Source organism: Choloepus didactylus, chromosome 2 (assembly GCF_015220235.1).
Source record: "Choloepus didactylus isolate mChoDid1 chromosome 2, mChoDid1.pri, whole genome shotgun sequence".
Lineage (NCBI taxonomy): Eukaryota > Metazoa > Chordata > Mammalia > Pilosa > Megalonychidae > Choloepus > Choloepus didactylus.
The window spans coordinates 228,654,272-228,674,571 of record NC_051308.1 but is presented as its reverse complement, the minus strand read 5'-3'; the positions used below and the strand labels follow the sequence as shown (position 1 = coordinate 228,674,571).

General features: G+C 52.1%; 1 protein-coding gene and 1 long non-coding RNA gene across 4 annotated transcripts in view; one reads left to right on the top strand and one right to left on the bottom strand.

Moving 5' to 3' along the window:
• The first annotated feature begins 250 nt into the window (after positions 1–250).
• The window catches only part of ALPL (alkaline phosphatase, biomineralization associated), a 42,794-nt gene continuing 22,744 nt past the window's right edge, over positions 251–20,300 (top strand). Inside the window, exons 1-2 of one of the 3 annotated variants that reach the window (XM_037828256.1) lie at positions 310–399; positions 7,050–7,114. The gene's annotated coding sequence lies outside the window, so the exon portion shown is untranslated. Of the gene's footprint in view, positions 400–1,817; positions 4,971–7,049; positions 7,115–20,300 lie in introns of those variants that run through there. The other 2 variants (XM_037828257.1, XM_037828258.1) reach the window with 2 other exon arrangements.
• On the bottom strand, positions 9,736–19,524 carry LOC119527822. Its single transcript, XR_005215478.1, has 3 exons — positions 19,222–19,524; positions 17,752–17,860; positions 9,736–11,388 (listed from the first exon to the last, which is right to left on the bottom strand). It is a non-coding gene; the product is annotated as an uncharacterized LOC119527822 (long non-coding RNA).

The window sequence follows — 20,300 nt, the reverse complement described above, 5'->3', positions numbered from 1 at the left end:
TGGGGGAAGAGAGACGCGGAGCCCCGCGGCGAGACCGGAAGGTGGCGACCTCCCGCCCACCCCGGGGGCCGCGACCGAAAGGAGCCGAGAGCGCGCGCCCCGCTCCCCGGCAGGGGGCGCCCTGGCCGCGTGGCCCGACCCGCCAGCGGGCGCCCGGGGCGGGGGGCGGAGCGGGGGCGGGGGAGGGCCCGGGCTCGGGTCGGGGGCGGGGGCGAGGGCGGGGGAGGGGAGGGGGAGGGCGGCGGGGACCGCGCTCAGGCCCCGGGGCCGCCTTTATAAGCCCGCGGGGGAGGCGGCCCGGGCCGCGTCGCACTCCCGCCACTTCGCGCCCTCTGTCCCTGCGCGCCCACCCCACGCCGTCGGTGCCAGGACAGATCCTCGCCCGTGGACTCTGCTCAGGTACGGACTCGGCGCAGGGCCCGACTGCCCCGGCCCCTGAGTACCGGGTCGAATCCTGGCGCCTTCCTCATCCTCCGCGCGCCCCGGGTGGCGCTGAGGTTGGATATAGTTGCAGGGCAGGGGCCTGCGCGCCCCCAATCCCCGCAGCCCGCTCGGGACCCCAGCCACTTGTCCGGCTCCCCGGCTCGCGCTCATCCAAGACTCCTGGCGGGCGCACTGGGCCTCGGTCTCAGGCTGGACATGACGCCCGCAGAACAGGGACAGAGAGTGGGACCGCCGCTGCGGTCCTGGGGTACCCCCCCACCCCCTCCCCCGCCTCGGTCCAGTCAGCGTACCCCCATGGCGCGCCCTCGGTGGAAGAGCGAGCGATTCAAGCTGCCAAACCGCAGCCCCCTGCCCGGTGCCCTCCCGTACCCCCCAACTGGCAGCGTCTAGAGCTCGTCACCGGCGCCAGGAGAGGGGGCTGGTCTGTAGGAGGGGCAGTAGTTGGGCCCGAGCTGGGAGGAGGAGAGGGAGGGAGGCGCTCGGATCCGGGAGCCGTAGTGGAGAGGAGGAAGAGGTGAGATCCGACGTGTCGGTGTGTATTTGAGGAGCGGGCACCACAGCCATGGGGCAAAGCTGTGGAGCGCCCGAAGCCGCGAGAGGCTGGAGGAGCGACATGTGGGACCCTGTGGGGGTGGCCCATGGGGCTCCGCTCCGCCTCACCCCACTCCAGGTGTGCCCAGGTGAGGTCGGATGCCCAGAGCCGGTTCCTGCCCACCCCACCCCCCCAACCCCCAGCCTTGAAAGGGCTAAATACAGGCACACGGGGGTGGGGCGTGAGGCCGAGGAAAGCCCCTTCCTCTCCCCCCACTCCCCACTGTCCTTCTGGTCCCCTTTTGCAACGCATAATGGGGTTGGGGGGAGGGGTCCGCCACACAAAGGCCTCCGGGCGGAGGGAGAAAAACCTTCGAGATCAAAAGCGGGGGCGATTCTCAGGCCAGAAACCGCCTTTGGGTCCTGGGAAAACCGCGGCGACCCCTCATCTGGGCTTGGCTTCTCAGGGAGGCCGGTTGGCTTTCCCACCTCGGTGCCGCTGACAGTGACTGTTTATATTGACCGCCTACCACGTGCTCCAGCACTTCACGTGGACCATTTCCTCTTACAAATGGGGAAAATCAGGCAAGTCGTGCAGCCAGAATTTGAACCCAGACTCCAAACCATGCAACCTTAGCTTCCTCCTGCTTCCGCGGAGATCAGAGGCTAAGCCAGCAGCTGGAGCCTTGCACCTAGCATCCGGTTTGTGGTTTCCTTGTACCTTGGGGCATTGATGTTATGATGAACTTTTCCGGGTTCAACCTGCCACCTCCCACCCTCCAAACCAGCCTTCCAAATCCTTTTTCCGCCCCACTTGTGGTTGTCCCCACCCAGTCCTGCCCTCCCCCTCCCCTCCCCCTCCCTGTTGGTCTATTCCTCTGCCTCCTCTTTTCTTCCTGTGCGCCCACTCCTCTGAGTTCCCCACACAAAAGAGCCCCCTGGACGCTGGGAGCTGGTGGGGAGAAGCTAGCTGGCTCTTCTCTGGTCTTTCTCTTTATCTGTCATATGGAGAGTATGCCTCTTCGGCAGGACTATTGTGAGAAGTAAAACTCATCTGAGGCCAGAAAAAAAGTGGCATCTTCATTCAGCAAATATTTATTAAGCATCAACTCTGTGCCAAGCCCTGTTCTAGGTGTGGAGAATGAAGCAGTAGACTAAACACACAAAAGCTCTCTTCGCAGAGCTGACATTCTTCTAACAGACTTTTTCAGGCTCTGAAATGATCACCAAAAATTGACAATTTAGAGTTGCAATCAAGCATTCCACAAAGAAGGAGATTAAAATGCAATACCACATGTAAACTTGACTGGCCAACATTTGATCCTTACTAATAGAGAAGATGGCATAGCCATGTGAGCTTGGATGAGTTTTGCTTTCTCTCCGGAGCTTCAGTCTCATTTAAGCTGCCAGTGTTGGTGGTGAGGTCTAGATATGGGTAATGCATCCAAAGTGTTTAGCCAGTGCCTGTGCTTTAAATATTAGCTATCATCAACTCGATGCAGAAAATGCAATGCTAAGACCGGGTATAGCTTTATGTCACTAACTCTAAGCCCTGTAAACCCATTAGCCACCTTTGCCCAGGCCCTGCTCATTCCCCTAGGTGCTGAGCAAGGAGAGCAGTGCCCTCCTGCCCTCACTCGGATGCCACCTCCTACCGTCTATAACCTGGACCGGGCCTGGAACTCTGTACCTGGAACAATGCCTCCTGTCTTCTGTCTGTTCTTGTGCCTTACCATGTCCCAGCTTGGACATGGGACAAAGCCAAACTCATGCCCTGCCATGTCCCGTCCTGTGGCTTACATCCCAAACATTCCTTGCAAGCTAAATGTGCCCTCACTCTACACATGTAGAAACCCATCTTGGAGGTGGGGCGTGACTTGCCCAAGGACCCCCGGATGCTACCTGGGAGGTGTTGGGGCCAGAACCACCTGTCTAGAATTCCAAGCCAAGTGGTCTTCCTTTGGTACTCCTTTCCAGGCATGAGGCCTCTTAATCCCAGGGCTTGTATCCAGCGACAGAGCGTGGAGGTTTCACCTTGAAATAGGTCCAGCTGGGCTGCTCATATAAAATCCAGAGCTCAAAGACAATTTTGCAGGGAGAGTGAGCAAGTTGGGCTCATAACCAGTGCACAGAAATCTCCACGTGGCCACAGGAATGCTGACTCAGCTTCCCAGCTCGCTCTCCTCTGCAGCCTGGAGCTGGGCTGTGCGGTCTGTTTCTTTGAGATGTCCTCACTTTCTGAGGGCAGATGGGGGCGGTAGACCGGCGTTCCATACCCAGCACTGCTGTGTGACTCCAGACAAGACACCTTCCCTTTCTGAGCCTCAGTTTCCTTATCTGTGACGTGGGTTAATTACATGTGCTTTGCAGGATTGCTAGGAGGGGATCATAAGATCATGAAGGGGTTTCCAATGGAACCAGTGCTGGTGATTGTTATTGAGAAGTGAATACTCCCTATGGGGCAGTTTCCGCAGTTTCCTTCCCCACTACCAGCTGCTCCAGAAAGACCAAAGGAAGTCCCTGTTTAGGACACAAAGGCCTAGAGAGCAGGGCTTTGGGGTCAACATCTTGAGTTCCAACCCCTCACGGTGTGACCTGAGCCTCCCTGAAAGGGGAATAGCAGTGCATCTCTTGCAGATCTGTATACAAAACTTTTCGTGATGCTCTGTGTCCAAAGAACATTCGTGAAGAGTTTCTGTTTTTCTGCCTCCCCATACCACCCCCCAACATTTCCTAATTGCTCCCAGAAAAACTCCATGTTTAAAGTTTTCCGTGCTTAAATTTTCAGCCTCACTGTGGCATGAAATCAATTGTTTGCATTTAATTTGGCTTCTCAAATTAAGGGGTAAAATTTGAGATGAGGGTAGGGGGTGGGGGGAGGAGATGAGGAAAACGAAGTTAAACCAGATGTGTTTTTGTTTAACTGTAGGATGGTGGTTAAACTGCCTGAGCATTACCGCTGTTCTTTCTGAATTCCAGTAACAAGGAGTCAGGTTTCACTAAAAATTGTAGTGTTCCTTCCCTGCTGGTGTGGACTGGCCCTCCCCATCATTATTATTATTATAACTATTTTATATTCATCTGAGGCCATGAAGTACCGGCCATAGAGGAGACCTCAGAGCTGTCTAGAATTTCAGAGCTGGGGATTGAGGTCCAGAGAGGGGAAGGGGCTTGTCTGGGGTCACCCAGCTGCTCAGGATAGACCTGGGCTAGGAATTCAGTCTCCGGTCTCTGAACTCCATGACCTTCCCAAGGTAACCTCTCTCCAGAATTTGGAGGATTATTATTATATAGCATGTCCACTTGTTTCTTTAGTATATCTATTTTATGAAAAGAGAAATAATTATTCAAGGGAGGAGGCATGTGGTGTGAGTTAGTGGAAAAAGATCTGAAACTCAGGAGAGCAGAGTTTAAGTCCTTGAGCTGTTGATAAACGATCTGTGGGACTTTGGGCAGGTCACTTCCCTCTCTGGACCTGTTTCCTCATCAGTAAGCCAAGATGCCGGAGGAGCAGGAGTGGGGAGATGGGACTTCCCGAAGATACGGGATGAGTCTGATGTAATCAACTGGCCGTCAAATATTCACAGGCTAACTGTGCTAGGTTATTGCAGGTCAGTCATAAACTGCCAGCCCAACAGCGGGGCTGGGGTGGGTGACTGACTCAGGCAGTGATTTAAAAACTTTGATTTAGTTGCTTTTGTTGTTAAACCAGGCAGTTTCATTTTACATAAAAACGTGGGTTTCTGGCTTCTCTTGAAAGATCACATGCGGCCTCACTGGGCATCCCTGCCTGGCCACAGTAGCTGGAGCTGATTAGCAGTGCCCTCTGCACTTTACCCCGCCCTCCCTCACACCCAGCCCACTTGCTGCATTGCCTGTTACCTGCCTGGCTTCTGCGTTTGCAATTTCTGGGCTCGATGCTGTGAGACCACATAGGAGGGGCTCAAATCTTATCGGAATGATTGCATGAGGCCTGGGCCAGCCCTAGGTGCAAGGTAGGAGTGTGGGACCCGTGGACACCTGTCCCTCTTCTGTGGCCTGGCATTGTCTCTGGAACATGTCAGCCAGGAGGAGGGAGTGGCCTGGCTTTGGTCCCCAGGTGGAGAAGTCCGAGGGCTCTAGAAGCCTGGGGGAGGATGGGGAGTGGTGGAGCCTCAATCTGTGGGGCTCAGGGAGCTGCAGCCAGGGCCACCCCCACCAGGAACAGGTGGTCCTGGGTACTTCATTCTAGAGAATGTGCAGCCTCTCAGAGAAGGGACCCCTTGACACCTGCCTCCTCACCTAATGCTCCACCAGCCCTGTGCATTGGTATTAACCCACTTGACAGACAAGAAACTCCATCTTGACCTCTGAACCCTGGCTCTATCCTGCTCCCTCTACCACAACTAAGGCCTGGTGGTGGCAGAGGCACTTAGCTGTGACAGTTGACTGTGCCTGGGCTGGAGGGCTGTGGGGGGGAGGCCACGGAGCCTGCTGGTTGTATTTGGGGGCTCTGGAGCCGACTGCTGCAGGAGTGGCACCAAGACACCGAATTGAGATGGTCTCATTATACAAGCTGCTGTCGGGTCTACAAGACAAACAGGGGAGTGCCTTGGTTCTGGACAGTAACCGCAGGTCCCCTTCTGGTCCTTGGGGTTGTAGAGGAGTTCAGAAATGTGCCCTGTGGTGGGAAGGTGCATTATTGAACACCAGCTGGGTACCAGGCACTTTCAAACATTAGCAGCTGCTTTGTGGTTGAGGAAGCCTGGGGTTCAAAACTCTCCCCTAGGAGGCTCTGTCACCCCCACCCCCTGCCCTAGGGAGAGGAGCCTGGGCGATTATTTCTGGGAATAAAATCTAGGAGGCAGAATGAGGAGGGAGGCCTTTTGATTCCCAGGTTTGTTCTAGAAAAGCTTCTCCATCCTCCCAGGTACCACCTGCTCAGTCTCCTGACCCAGCTTACCCCAGCCACGTCCTACATAAATGAACTTTGCACAGCCGGGTCTGCAAGTTGCTGGGGTGTAGCTAAGCAAATGATTTTGATTTAGGTGGCCTAAGCGAGTTGCTTTTATTTAAACAAACAAACATAGGGCTCTACTATGTGACATTTTGTTTTTAGGTAAATCTCTTGCCTTCTCAGATCCACATTTTACTTTGTCTTCAAAACAATAGTGGGGGTGCGATTGGGGGTGGGAGTGGCTTCCAGACCTCAGCTTGAGTGTTCTCAGACCTACAGTCCTATAATCCTCTAGGCCCCAGGGTTGTCACTGAACAATAGCAGGCTTGGCCTCCCTGAGGAGTTTGTCTCTTTCCCCCCACCCCCGCCTGTCCCGTTCAACCTGCCTGCCTGTTAACTTCCGGGGGTTAATAACATCCTCATCTGTTGCCATTACTCATCTGCTGCCATTCCTGGTTGATAGTTGGGTGTCTTCGCTGATTCCGGAGCTGCTCTCCAGCCCCCACTCCTTCTCGGCACTGCTGTGGCTGCTCGGTTTCCTCTGCCCCATTAAATGAGCCCCCCACTCCCCTTCCCCACACACACCACCGCGAACTACAAGTCTATAGACACTAACCACTCGGGTTAACATGCCAAGCCCAGGGCTCAGGGCCTCACCTGGATTTGCTCATTTAGTCCTACAGCATTCCTATGGGCCAGGTGCTATTCTTATGCCCACTTTAGAGATGAGGAAATCGAGGCACAAAATCACCCATTGGGAAGTGGGATATATCCACGTTTGTCCCCCACCATTGCTAATCCACCATGACTGCTTCCTTCTCCGTGTTGTGAATGACACAACGTGTCTTCCTAGAAGAGTCTAGTTCCTTATCTGCTTTGATGTCATAAAATACAAAATTCATGTTTTAGCTTCATTTAGCCTATCAAATATCAAAGATAAACCAATTTCTTCTCAATATCCTCCTCAAATCCTTGCGTTAATCAACAACAGTGTATTTTTGGGGAAACTGCTGTTTTTTGTGTTCCCCTTGATCTAATTTTTATAATTAACATTCAAAGGGCTTACTCTTTCAGGAACTGGGCTCACTACTTTAAGTGACCTTATCATATTTTAACTTGTATTGTCTCCATTTTACAGAGGAGGAGACTGAAGCGCAGAGAAGTTGGGTAACTTCCTCAGGGTCACACAGCTGGAAAGCGGAGGTGAGACCCAAATCTAGGTTATTGTGCCTTCTGCCCAATCAGATTAACATCTGGATTCAAATGTTTGTTTGGATACCAACCCTCAGGGGGCCTTGCTGCGCTGAATTGCCTTCAGTCACCCCATCTGGTTTGCAAAGCAACGTGGGGGTGAGGGGCTCAGAGATGAAGACAGGGCATAAGCACTCCTGGCGGTGGCAGCATCTGTTCTCCCAGACCCGGACCTCAGCTCGCACACTCCCACTTCTAGTCGAGAAGGAGGAAAAGACAATCCTGGTGGGAAGAAACCCAGAGGGGCCTGGGTTAGAATCCCAGCCCTACCATTTCAAGCTGTGTGACCTTGGGCAAGTCTCAGCTTCGGGTCACCCTGCCCGACAACCACACCTTGTATGAGCCAGGCAAGCCGTAGGACTCTTCGAGCTCATGGATGGCAAACAGCTGGACTGCATTCTGCCACGCCCATGTCCCACACCTATGCCAGGCACAAGCTGTCCACCACCGCTTGCTTTCCTTCTAAACCTCACGTTCCTTCTCTATTCAGTGCTTCAGGCAGCCATTATCATCTAATTTGGGTTGGCACACAGGATGAAGGACATTCCAGAACCAAATTAGCTTTAGTCATTGTGTGGATGGGGCAGGGAAGGGACAGGCCCAGGTTGGCACCCAGTTCAGTGTCATAGAGTTCCCCTGTCTTCTTTCCTTTTGTCTAGGAAGGCAGGAGGAGCTCTGAGCTAGATTGTGCTGGAAGTTACCCTCTGATGTGGGGTGGGGGCCTTTGTGGGGCACGCAAGCTGCACCCATGTTGAGTCTTCAAGAGGAAGCCCAGTTTCTGGGCTGGTGGCCACAAAGGCTGAAAGAGTGAAATGAAGAGGCTGGATTCAGAGCATCCTAGAGTCAGGCTCACCCCTTCCCCCACCCTCTATAATAATATTAATAGTAATAATGAGAGTTGTTAGCATTTACTGAATACTTATTATGCATGGAGCCACTCTGCTAAATGCTTTATATACATTCATGTATTAATTCTTATAAAAATTCATTTTTCAAACCAAGAAAATGACTTAGAGGTGGAATATTATTTGCCCCAGTTCCCCAGCTGGTAAGTGGAGGGGCTGAGGTTTGTATTCACTCCTGTCCAGCTCCCAAGTCTGTCTCTCCTCTCCAGCCTGGGGACTGCTGACCACACAGGTGTCCTCACTCAGCACCATTATCATTTATCATTAATGACTGTGACACTCCTCTGCCTGCGAGAAGTGCTTGCCACATGCGCCCTGGGCATGAGCAGCCCAGTGAGTAACACCTCCATTTTTGCAGATTAGGAAATTGAGGCTCAGAGAGGGAGGGTGGTGGGTTGGGAGCCGCCCAGCAAGTAAGTGATGACCCCTGCACTGGGGGTTGTTTCCTACTGTTCCCTGGGCCTTTCTGAATAGGTTGCTATGGGGAGCCTGGGGTGGGGTGGGGTGGGGATGGGAGTTCTGGAGTGCTGACTCAGCTGCCCCACCCCCCCAGCCCAGATGGACCAATCCCAGTTTCTGTTTGAATTAGCCATGAGACACTGAGCAAGTCACTTTAACTCTCCCAGCCTCAGTTTCCCAGCTGTTATCGTACTTTAAAGTTCTTTTTTATTTATGAATTCACTGAATCCTTAAAAAAAAAAAACCTGATAAAGTATGACTCTCATTTTGCAAAAAGGGGAAACTGAGGCTCAGGGAGATAAGACAACTTGTCCAAGGTCAAAATGATGGCAAAACCAGCCCTCAAACTCAGGTCAGAATCCCAAACTATAGGTCTTTCCCTGAATGTGTCCCCCGACCTCTCTCATCTTTGCTTGTCACCTGCTGCCCCCTCCCCTGCAGGGCCCTCTCACGGCGGTTGCTGCCAGTTGACGTCATGGCAGTTTTGTCTAGATCTTACCAGGAAGTCCCAGGTCCTTGAGTATTCTGACTGTGCTGTGTCTGCCTCTGGTTATGACTTTCTAGAAGGCAGGAATCCCATCTGTATCATTCGTGAAATCCAGCGTCTAACATGGGGCCTATACCCAGGAGATGCTGAATGACTTCTGCATTGATGAAAGGCTGCCAACCCGGCTTGGTTGCATGGGGAAGCCTGTGCAGGGTGTCCCGCTGGGTTTGACACCTGAGCTTCCCCAAACTAAGCCCCAGCCACCCTTCCCAGATCTCTGTCGGTGTGTTCATCTCCGCCGATGACACTTGCCCACAAATGACTTGTGAGGGATCAGCAGCAGGACAAGCCAGTTTCCCTGGGTGATGGGTTCCCTGGCACAGGCATGCGAGTGAGGGAGTGAGCCCCTCTAGCATCACAACTCTGACAGGTCTTTTTGTCCGTTTAGTTCACAGATGTATCCCCAGGTCCAAACAGCCTTAATTTCCTTAATAATAGTAACAGCCATCGTTTGCTCCATCTATACATACCATGATGTCTGGCACACAGTAGGCATTTAATACTTGCTGGGAATAACGTCCATAGTGACTTGAGTTGTGCACCTTAGTTTCTTCATGTGTCTACTCCATGAGAGGTATTCTGAGGAGTGATTAATACATGTATCAATGTGTAAATTTTAAATATATTATGAACCAGGCTCTGTTCTAGGTGCTTCAGGCATTTTATTCATTGATCCTTACCACGGGGGCCCAGAGAGAGGTTAAGTAAATGACCCCTAGGTCACACAGCTGTGGAGCAGAATACATATTTGCTCCCTATTATTCCTGATTTACCCACAACAACCTTAATTTAAGAATCATGGTAATAGTTGTCGTTTACTGACTATTGCGCTGTTGGGCCTGCTTAGCAAGTGTTCCTCATTCCCTTGCTCGTTTGGCCCTCTTAGCCTCCTTTCGGGGTCAGAACTTGAATCCCTGTTTTTTACAAGTGATGAACAGAAGGTCTGAGAAGGGCAAGGGACTCACCCAAGGTCACACATCTCGTCAGTGTTAAGTCAGAATATGAACCCAGGCAGCTTAGCTCCAGAGTCTAGGCCCTTTATCACTTAAATACTGGATAAATCTCTGCAAACCAGATGCATAAACTTTTCTTGAACTTTGTTCTTCTGGAGCCAGACGTGAGGAGGGGTGCTAGGTGGGAGATGGGCAAATGGCGGGAGTTGGTCCTGACGCTCAAGGGGAGTTAATGAGTATGTCTCCTGAGCCCAGGTTCCTGAGCTGAGGAGTGCAGAGTTCATCGGCCTGTGCAGTTCCTGAGGGAAGGGAAGGGAAGGGGGCATTGGGGGAGACACAGCAGGGCAGCCCTAGCGTCTCCATGCTCTGGGTCGGGGGAGGCTGGAGCCGTAGGAGTCCAGCTGAGGCCACTGATAACTCAGAAACCACAGGGGCGATTGCCCCGGCCTCAGTCCAGGGCTCCGGCCTCGGAGCTAACCCTCCTGGGCTCCTATCTCAGGCTTCCAGAGCCTTCCTATGGTGGGGAATCTCGGCGCTGGCTCGTGTGAGAACTTTGCTCTGAAATTTCCTCCTTCGACACCCAAAGGTCTGGGTTGGTCTGCCTGGCCCACTTGCCCTTCTTGGAGGAGGTGGGTCCTTTCCTTTTGTATGGCTACATGACTTGAATCATAGAGTGTTTCCCGACTGGCCCCTGGCCAGGCAGAGCCTAGGCCTGCTGACCTCGCTCCAGCCAGCCAGGGTGAGACTGGGAAAACGTCCATCCCCATGGCTTTGCCAGGCCAGGCCCCTGACAATTCCTGTGACTGGCTGCACTTGCCTTGGGCTTGGTCCCCGAGCTGCCTGGAGTGGTTCCAGGTGGGTAAAAAGGGGTTGCCCCTACTTCAGGAAATTCCTGCTGGGGTGGCCTTTCTCATCAGCTCACCTCGGTGCTGGCTTCTTGGCAACTGTCAGGGTGGAGAAAGAAGGAAGCAAAGCCAGGCAGGAGGAAAGAATGGGTGCAGGAGGACACTCATATATTCATTCCAACATTTCTTCAAGCCCAGCTGCCTGCTAGGCTTGGGGCTAAGTGCTAGAATCCACAGATGCAGCTGACCCTGTCCTTGCCCTCAGAGGGCTCCCAGTGTGTGGGAAGATGGCCAAATAAACAGTCCCGTAAAGAGTCCTAGGTGGGAGGACGGAGGAGAGCAGAGGAGACCTCCGTCCAAGCCTGGGCAGCATGGGCACAAAGCATTCCTGGAGGAGGAGGCATTCATTCATTCTTTTTTTCCCAACAGGCATTTACTGAGCTTTTTCTATAGGCAGGCACTGTTCTAGGTGCTGGGGACACAGCATGAAGTCCTCATCCTCTGGGACCCCAGTTTCCTGGAAAAGATAAATGATAAAGTAGTTAAGTTCATTTCAGACAGCGATGCGGCGCTGTGAAGGAACTAAGTGTGGTTGTGAAATAACGAGGGGCTCGGGAGGGGTGGGGGCTTCTTTACTGGCCTGGGAAGGGGGGTGGCATTTGAGCTGGAGGAGGAGGAGTGTGAGCCAAGCAAAGGCCTGGAGGAAGTGTCCCAGGCAGGAGAAACAACAAATGCAAAAACCTTGAGGGGAGAGATTGAGGAACCGAAGGAATGTTGGGGGATGAGTGGGCGAGGGGCGAGTGCCAGGACAGGCGGGCAGGAGCCCAGCCTTGCAGACGCTGGCCCTGGGTCTCGCAGAAGGAGTGGGGGCCTGCCAGGAGAAATGAGGGGTTAGGCAACCCCCCACTTGTTGGGAGGCCCCATAAAAACAGTTTGAGCAGTTTGAGACTCGCTATTCCAGCCTTCTCAAGCTACAGATAGGGCCTCTGAGGCCCAGAGAAGAGAGGGAGCCTCCTGAAGCCACAAAGGAAGGTGGTGGGACCCAACCTCCCACCAGTCTGGTGCTCTTTCCAGCACACCTACACCGTCCCTCTGGATTAAGGAGTGAGGTAGGCATTTAGTAAGCACTTACTGCTGGCCAAGAGAGTGACATACTTTGTCTTAATTTGTCAGGAGATGAGGCTTGGAGAGGTACGGCAGCCTGGTTGAGTCATTCAGATCTGGGATCTTGTGGTTGACTCTGGCCAAGTGACTGAGCCTCAGTTTATGCACAAAGTGGAGAGAGCAAACAGTTTCGAGCTCCTAAGGCTGCTGAGAACTCAGTGAGATAGGATGCATGTCAGGGACTTCCTACAGTATCGGGCACAATGTGGATGTTTAGTGAACAAGTTTTCGAGTTATTATATATAAATGGATTGGATTAATCATCATCCTTGTTTCAACACACTTTGTCCTTGGTCCATAAATAGCCTCCATCACCTAGTTTAGTATTAAAAATACACATAAAAAATATCCATTAACCCATGGTCGATACCAGGAGTAGAATACTGACAGTAGTTTACATCCCCTGGGCTCCTCTGTCCCTGTCCCTCCCCACCTCCCTTCATGTGCCATAACCACTGTCCTGAATCTGGGCTTTTAGATTACTGTTTAAAATCGTATGTGCACGTATAGTGATTAGCAAATTGCTTGGTTATTGTTGTTTTTAGCTCTATGATAGGTTATCATGCTTTGTGTAATCTTCTGAGCCTTGCTATTTTATTCACTAAATCTTATATTGCTAAGGTTTCATCTCTGCTGTTGCATGTAGCTGTAGTTTGTTTTTAACTGCTGTGTAATCATCCACTGGGTAACTACTCCACAATTTTATTTATTCATTTCTTTTTGCTGGCATTGGGTCATTTTCAGGTTTTTGCTGGAAGAACTCCAGCTCATCCTTGCAAGACCTCTTCTCTGACGGCCCCTCGGGTCAGTGCGGTACTCAGTGATTGCTTCATGTCCCTGCGTCAGGAAACCAGATGCTTGTCCTGGGTCTTGGACTAACTGGCTATATGGCTTTGGGCAGGTCACGCTACCTTTCTGGACCTCAGATTCCTCCTGGGAAAAAATGAGAGTGTTGGGCTAGATTATTCCGAAAGTCCAAATCCGCTTTGACATACCTGGACTGTGGTTAAGAGCTCAGGCTCTGGAATGAGACTATCTGCGACCCCCTCCCACCTCAGCACGTGTATCCCTGAGGAGTTATTTCAACTCTCAGAACCTCCGTTTACTCAGTCTAGCATAACTGTAAGAGTTTACACTTTGGAGTTGGACACTCTGGGTTCAAATCTCAACTCTGCCCCTTGCCTGCTCTCTGACCTTGGATAAGTTAACCTCTCTTGTTTTCCTCCTTCTGTGAAATGGGGATGACAGTGAGAGTGTTCTTATCTCAATATGTGGAAGCACGGCCAATGCAGCTATTGGTGGTGGTGATGGGTTCACCATTGCACAGAAGTTTCCATTCAGTTCAACAAATTCTTGAGTTTGTTTTCCAGGCTCTGCTAAGCACTTTCCAAATACACTGATCTTAACAGGTATTCTCCATTGCATCTTATCTCTGTAACCATCCTGTATTGTAGACATGATTAGCCTGTTTTACAGATATGGAACCCACAGCTACCAACGTAAAGTCACACTTAAGCCCAGATGGCCAGGACTTGATCCCAGGTCCACCTTCTCCAGAGCCAAGCTCTTTCCACCATGTCACAATTCGGAAGGATTAGACTGGTGTTTTTTGAATTACCAAACAGATCCAGCTGGAAACTGTGGTGAGAAGCCAAGGAGCTCTCTGCCTCCTCACCCCGTTCTGTGTGTATTCCAGCTGTCCTCCCTTGGCCAGACATGAGATGACTTTTAGAGGTTTTGTGCAAATGTGGGTTTGGTTATGGGCCTAACATTAAACAAAGATGCGGAAGAAGGGTGGGATGGACAATTTGGGACTCATGATCTGGGGTGGAGAGCCAAAGGGGTTCTGTGAAAGGGGGGAGGGCTCCCAGAGGACCAGGGAGCAGCAGAGGAGGTTTGAGTTTCAATCAGTCCTCAGGGTTGAAATTGGAAAGTGAGGCTTCAGAAGCTGGTCTGAGGGGCATTGCCAGCTGGTGGTGCCAGGGACAAACCCGTCTGGGCTAAGCCCCAGCCTCGCTGGATGTTCCTGCCTCAGTTTTCTCATCTGCAGAAGGGGCTGCTAGTACCATTTGGTAGAGTTAGGGGAGAGGGCACAGAGAGGGCACCTTGGTAGGATGGAATGGCAGGCCTGAGTGCTCGAGATTTAATCCTGAAGTCTATTTCCTCTTACGCGGTTTAGGAATCACATGGTCTACCCTGTGGGATTATTGGGAGGCTTCAGGGAAGCCATTTCTTGGTGACACCATCTCTGACCCCTCTATTTAAAACAGCAAATGGCACCTGCCCTCCTTGTCCCCCTTTTCCTCTGTAGCACTTACCACCTCCTGGCATCATCTTAATTTTCCTTCCTACTTCATTGTCTGTCTCCCCCACCAGCAGGACTTTGGGCTTTGTCCAGTACCTGGAACAGACCCTTGCATATAGTAGGTGCTCAATAAATAGTGGTTGAATGAGTGTTGGTTGAGGATGTTTAGTCATTGTCAACTGAACCTTAGAGACGATGTCAGAGGAGTGTGGGAGCCTGGGACAGCCTGCTTGGGGTGGCAGGGACTGCCCACGAAAGCACTGGGGGCCTGGATTTCAGGGTGATGTCTACTTCCTGTCCACGAAAGCACTGGGGGCCTGGATTTCAGGGTGGTGCCTACTTCCTCTCCTCCAGAGCCTGTGAGGTCTGAGCCCTGCAGGAGAGTGAAGCTGGCCAAACTGGGGTGCTGGGGCTTCTCCTAGAGCTGAGACCCTTGGGACAAGCAGGAAGCCCATGATACTTGGCTTCACTATTTTTATTTCATTTTTTTAAAATCCCTCTGATTTCCCCTAAGCAGAACAAACTGCCTCAAAGAAATGACAGCTAGAAGTTTAAATAGAGTCTGTTTCCTCCAATGAAATGGGCACAGCAGTGTCACTCTCCCCCATTCCCACTGACCTCCTGGGGCTTTTGTGTAGCTCTGTTGAAATGTGAATTTTGACTAATCCTTACTAGGCTGAGGACCTAGAAAGTAGAGCTTGTACTCACAGCCTCTTGCACAGGACAGTTGTTAAGCTGGACTGATGACAACCTGTCAGAAGGTGAGGCGCTGCATGGAGAAGGGCTCACAAGCAAATCATGCCCAAGCGCCTCCTACAATTCTAAAAGTTTACACATTTCAGGAAGGAAACCTCGCTTGTATTAAATTGCACTCTTATTTCACTGTGTACCAGAAACTTTTTGACACACCTTTAGTTGTTCTCAAGATTTTTCCTTGTGGAGAACCACTGGACTGAATGTAATGTGATATGGGTGCTTACAAATGAAAGGGACTGAGAAAAACTGGCTAAGCTAGAATGCTCGGGTCAGACGCTATAACATCTTGTTACTTTATTTCTCGGTAACAAAAAAATCCAAGTTAAGCAATAAAGGGAATTCACTGGTATGTGTAACTGAAATGTTCAGGGTTGTGCTAGCTTCAGGCATGGCTGCATCCAGGCACTCAAGGGAGAAACTCAGTCCCTCTGCATCTCTCTGCTCCACCTTCTTAAGTGTTGCTTCAGCTTCAGGCTCCACACTGCCCAATTTACCGCCTCATACCCTCATACCACGTCATCCACATGGAGAGTCTTCCAGCTTAAACCTGTCAGGGCCCCCCTGGTGTTGGGGGTAAAGTCAATCCCATGCAAGCCCTGTGGCTGAAAGAGGGCAGGTTGCTTCCCGAGGAGACTTTGTGGTATTGTTAGGAACAGAGAAAGGATTCTTTGTGGCCAAAAAGTATAGCAAATATCCACTACAGAGGGAGAACAGTGGAAAGCCATAGCACTTTACAGTTTAGTACTTCACAGTTTGCAAAGTTCCTTTCCTACTAAGAAGCCAATATTGGAGGCAGAATGGAGTTGGTTATCTCCGCTTTACACAGAAGGACCCTGCCTTATAATGCTGGGCTACTCGAATGGATCTCAGCCTCTCTGTGCAGAGTTATAAACCACAGAGGTGCTGACCAGGGAGGGAGGGGGCTGGTGCACCTGAAGCCCCACCGTCTGGGGAGGATTGTGCTGTCCAGGTATGAGAAGTCCCCAGGAGGCTGCAGTCATGTGAAAGCCTTGGGGAAGCCAGTCTGGAGCCAAGGGACCAGTCACAGTGCCACAGCCTGGCACACAAACGATGGAAATCCTGCTGCTGTAATTGCCCAGCTCTCACGTGCACACATGCACTTCCCACGCACATGTGCAAATGGGTGGAGTGAGGTCATGCAGCCACACTAACTCAGGACTGCGGGCACCTGAGGTGACCAAGGCATGAGGTTGTCCTGGCATATGACTGGAAGGGAGGTGGCAAGCAGGAGTGGACTTGGAGCCAGACAGGCCTGGCCTAAATCCCAGCTCTCCCATGTGGTTGCATGGGGTCCTGAATTTCCATCTCCTTTCTGAGCCTCAGTTTTCCCTTCTGACCTGGGCCTTTAATTCCCACCTCACTGCATTTATGGAAGGCTGGGTGAAAAGCTCCCAGGACATAGTAGGCACTCCATTAATTTTTCCCCTTCCCTTCTTGCAGTGTCAAGCTAATAACTGGGTGACCTTGGCCAAGTTACTTAACTTCTCTGAGCCTCTGCACTGAGAGCACTGATAGTACCTACCTCACCGTGGTGTTGTGAGGATTAAAGGAAGTAATGCATTCAAAGCATACTGCCACCACTGTTACTATCACCTAAACTTTGCTGGGCTTTTACCTCCTGCTTTATCTTCTCAATCAATTCTCATTCTCACAATAGCCTGTTGACATAGATACCAGTTGACACGTGAGGAAACCGAGGCACAGAAACATGAGTTGATGTGCCCAGGTCATACAACTGCTGCTGAACCCTGTGCCCTTGGCTGGATCCCTCATCTCCCCAGGACTTGGTTTCCTATCAGTGAGTCAGGTGTCACCCCTGTCCTGCTGCTTCCCAGGGTACAGTGAGGGCTGGACAGCCTTTGCCGGGAAGGGAAACTTTCAGGAATGTGAAGAACACTGTTATCATGAGCCCAGCTGCAGAGAACACCATCTCTAGGAAAATCCGTGTATTCCCTGCTCCGACGCAAGTGGGACGTCGAGAGCCCCCTGCACAAGCCACCCAGGGATTCTGCTTGTGTTGGCCACAGCCCAGCAGGTTACAAGTTCACATTCAATATCCCAAGTACAGAGCCGCCTCAGCCTCCTTATGGGGCCAGGTGGCGCCATCTGGGGAATGGACATATCCTTTCCTAGGGGCAGGCTGTAGGAAATAGGGGTGGGGAGAGGCGTCCACCATGTCCTACTTGAGGATGAACAGATGAGGGTGTTGTAGGAGAAGAGGGGCATGTCCAGGATCACTCTGCTGGCCAGGGGCTGAGCCAGGTCCTGCACCCGGGCTCTGACAGCAAGTCCCATGTACTTCCCACTGCAGAATTGGAAATCGCTATAGGACACGCGGGACAGGTTACAGGGGTTGTGCAGTGAGCAAGGACTTGGACTCAGTCCCGGATATGACTCTTGGCCACTTGATTTACTCTGACAAGTCACCTCACCTCCCTTTAAAGTGGAGATTAAGGTAAACCCCGGCTCAGGGCTGTGACGCAGATACAATGAAATAATTTTGGGGAAGAATGTAGCAAGTCTGAGTCAAATAGTAGCTGTGTGTAATCTATTCAATTACAAGCATAAAATATATATGTACAATATATATATTCCAGATGGAACAAATGGTGGTTTGTTTCCAGGCTTGTTTACCTGGGAGAAAGACATATCCACAAGTAGGGCTGAATTCTGGCTTGGCTACTTACTGGCTGCGTGACCTTGGGCAAGTTACTTAACCTCTCTGTCCTTCAGTTTCATCCATCTGTAAAATAAAGGAAATGATAATACCTCCCTCATAGGTTGTCATGGGAATTAAATGAGTTAGTATAGGTAAAGCACCTAGAAGAGTGCCTGACACATAGTAAAGGCTATAGAAATGTTTGCTATTGTTATTTTTATTAAGAATACATGTCAAAATTTGTGAAATAAAGATTTTTCTAGAATAGTCTCAGTTTGAGATGTTCTTTTCATTTGGCACAAATCATTAATATCTAGCATTCCAAGATGTTTCCAGCCATGCTATGGCTGGCGGACTGCCTTGTGCATCCAGAAATACACCCCCACCCCCAAATCCTTAGCTGGTTAGTGGGGAGACCTAACTCCTTTGACTGCTCTGTGACCCTGCAGAGGTCATGTACTTCTCTGTGCTTTCCTTTTCTTGATGCCAGCTGTGAGAGCAAGGATGGGGATGCAACATCTGATGCTGGGGGGCTTCTGAAGCAGAGTGAAGTACTCGGGGTGGAGGGGTAACCTGGCCCTGCCTTCCCAGAGACACACAGTACATGCCGTGCCTGCCCAGCTTCCAGGCTTGGTCTAGAACGAGGCAGCCTGGTCCTCTGTGTGGGATGGTGGAAGCCCGTGTACCCACAAAGCAGCCATCCCTGACCCTCCTCTGCCCTGCTCCCCGGGCCCACTGGCTCCCTCCCCACTCCCTGCTGCTGTCCCTCCCACTAGTCGCACCTCCACCGGCTGCCTCGGCATCAAGACTGCCCCAGTATCCTAGGGAGCCCCGGGGAGCCTTTGGCTCCAGAACCCAGACCCTTGGGGCTTTTGATCACAGTTCTGTTCTGGGCCTTGGGCAAGTGTTGGACTTTCTGAGCCTTGACGTCCTCACCCGACAGGACTCGTGATGGGAGCAGTAAGTGACCAGGCCCAGCTCGGGGTGCACAGCCCTCTGTGGATGGTCCCAGCCTGTCTCTCTGTCCTCCTCTCCATGACTGTCTGCTCTTGCCTTTCTCTCTGACCCCTCAGTACTGCATGATCTCGCTTCCTTCCCTCTGCACATTCGGGTCCTCCTTTCTGGAGTGCTCTCTCTCCTTTCATTCCCACCAGTCTTTCCGTCTAGTTTCCATCCCACCCACTCCTCCCCACCCCTCCCACCTCAAGCAACTTTGCTGGCTGAGCCCTGTCCTGGATGTTCTTGGAGGGTTGGAGGGGGGCCGGGGCACCAGGCCTGCATAGACTGGTGGGGTCACTTGCCCCCAGTTGCCCAGCTAGTGGGCAGCAGGAACAGGATTGAACCCAGGCAACCTGGCTCCCGGGCCTGCTCTTAGAGCTGCTACACAGCCACCCGCCCCTCGATCCCGTCATCCTTCCACCCACCCGCCGACACCCCCTGCCCACCTGCCTGCCACGGGGCTGCCACCAACAGCACAGCACGATCTCTGCTCTCTAGGAGCTCCCTCCATGGTGAGGAGACGACAGCCAATGGCTTTCTAGAATAATAGACCGAGGCCTGGTGGGCACAGTGTTCTGGGAGCTGGGGGAGGAGCCGTAACTGCCGCCTGGGCCCGAGTCGGGGTGCGGGGCAGCCTGGCAGAGCAGAGGCGAGGTGGGAGGCTGACGGAGGAATTCATCAGGGGAACAGTGAGGGCATTCTAGATCAGGGAACGCAGTGTGCAGCATTGTTGAGGTTACGGCGTGCTGTTGGCCTCTTGTCAGAACCCTAAAGAAGCCGTGTGTTGGCGGCAGGCAGGGCTAACACGATAACACCACCCAGCCTCTCTAGGCGTTGCTATGTCTGTTTCCTGCTGGGATGGGGAGCTGTCAACAGCTAGGGGGTTTTCAGCTTTGCTCTACTCCCAGCACCTCACTCACTGTCCTCTGGAGGAGTCCCTCCTTGGCTCTGACTTGCAGCGCAGTCTGAGCCCTACACCCAGAGGCTGCTTCATGGCAGCCATGAATAACTTCTGTCAGCAAATGAATGAGGCTTGCCAGAGATGCAGGGCTTGGCTGAGAGAGGAATTCCATGTCTGCTCCCTCTGAACCTGCCACTGAAACATTCTTGGGCTGGTTCTCAGTAGGGCTGCCTCCTTGGGCACCTGCAGTCCAAGTCAGTGTTGCAGGAGTCCTTTGATCTCCAGCCCATTCCTCAAGCCCACTGGGAGGGAGCACAGGGTGACTCAGTCTTTCTATCCAGCCACGTCTCCTCAAGAGCCAGGAATGACAGCTCAGGGACACTGCTTATCACTCGTCACTGCTGCTGTCCCAGGCCCACCTGCGATCACAGGCTGTGGAGGCTGCAGATATGTGTTAAAATCCCAACTCCACCATTGCAGGCAGTGTCATCTCTGAGCCTCCATTTTATCTGTAAAACGGGGATACTAGTTAGTACCTAGCTCAAGAGAGGCCTGGCACACAGTAGGTGCTCAATAGGAAAATGGGTACCCCCTCTGGCTGAGATCCATGCACATTCAGATTCC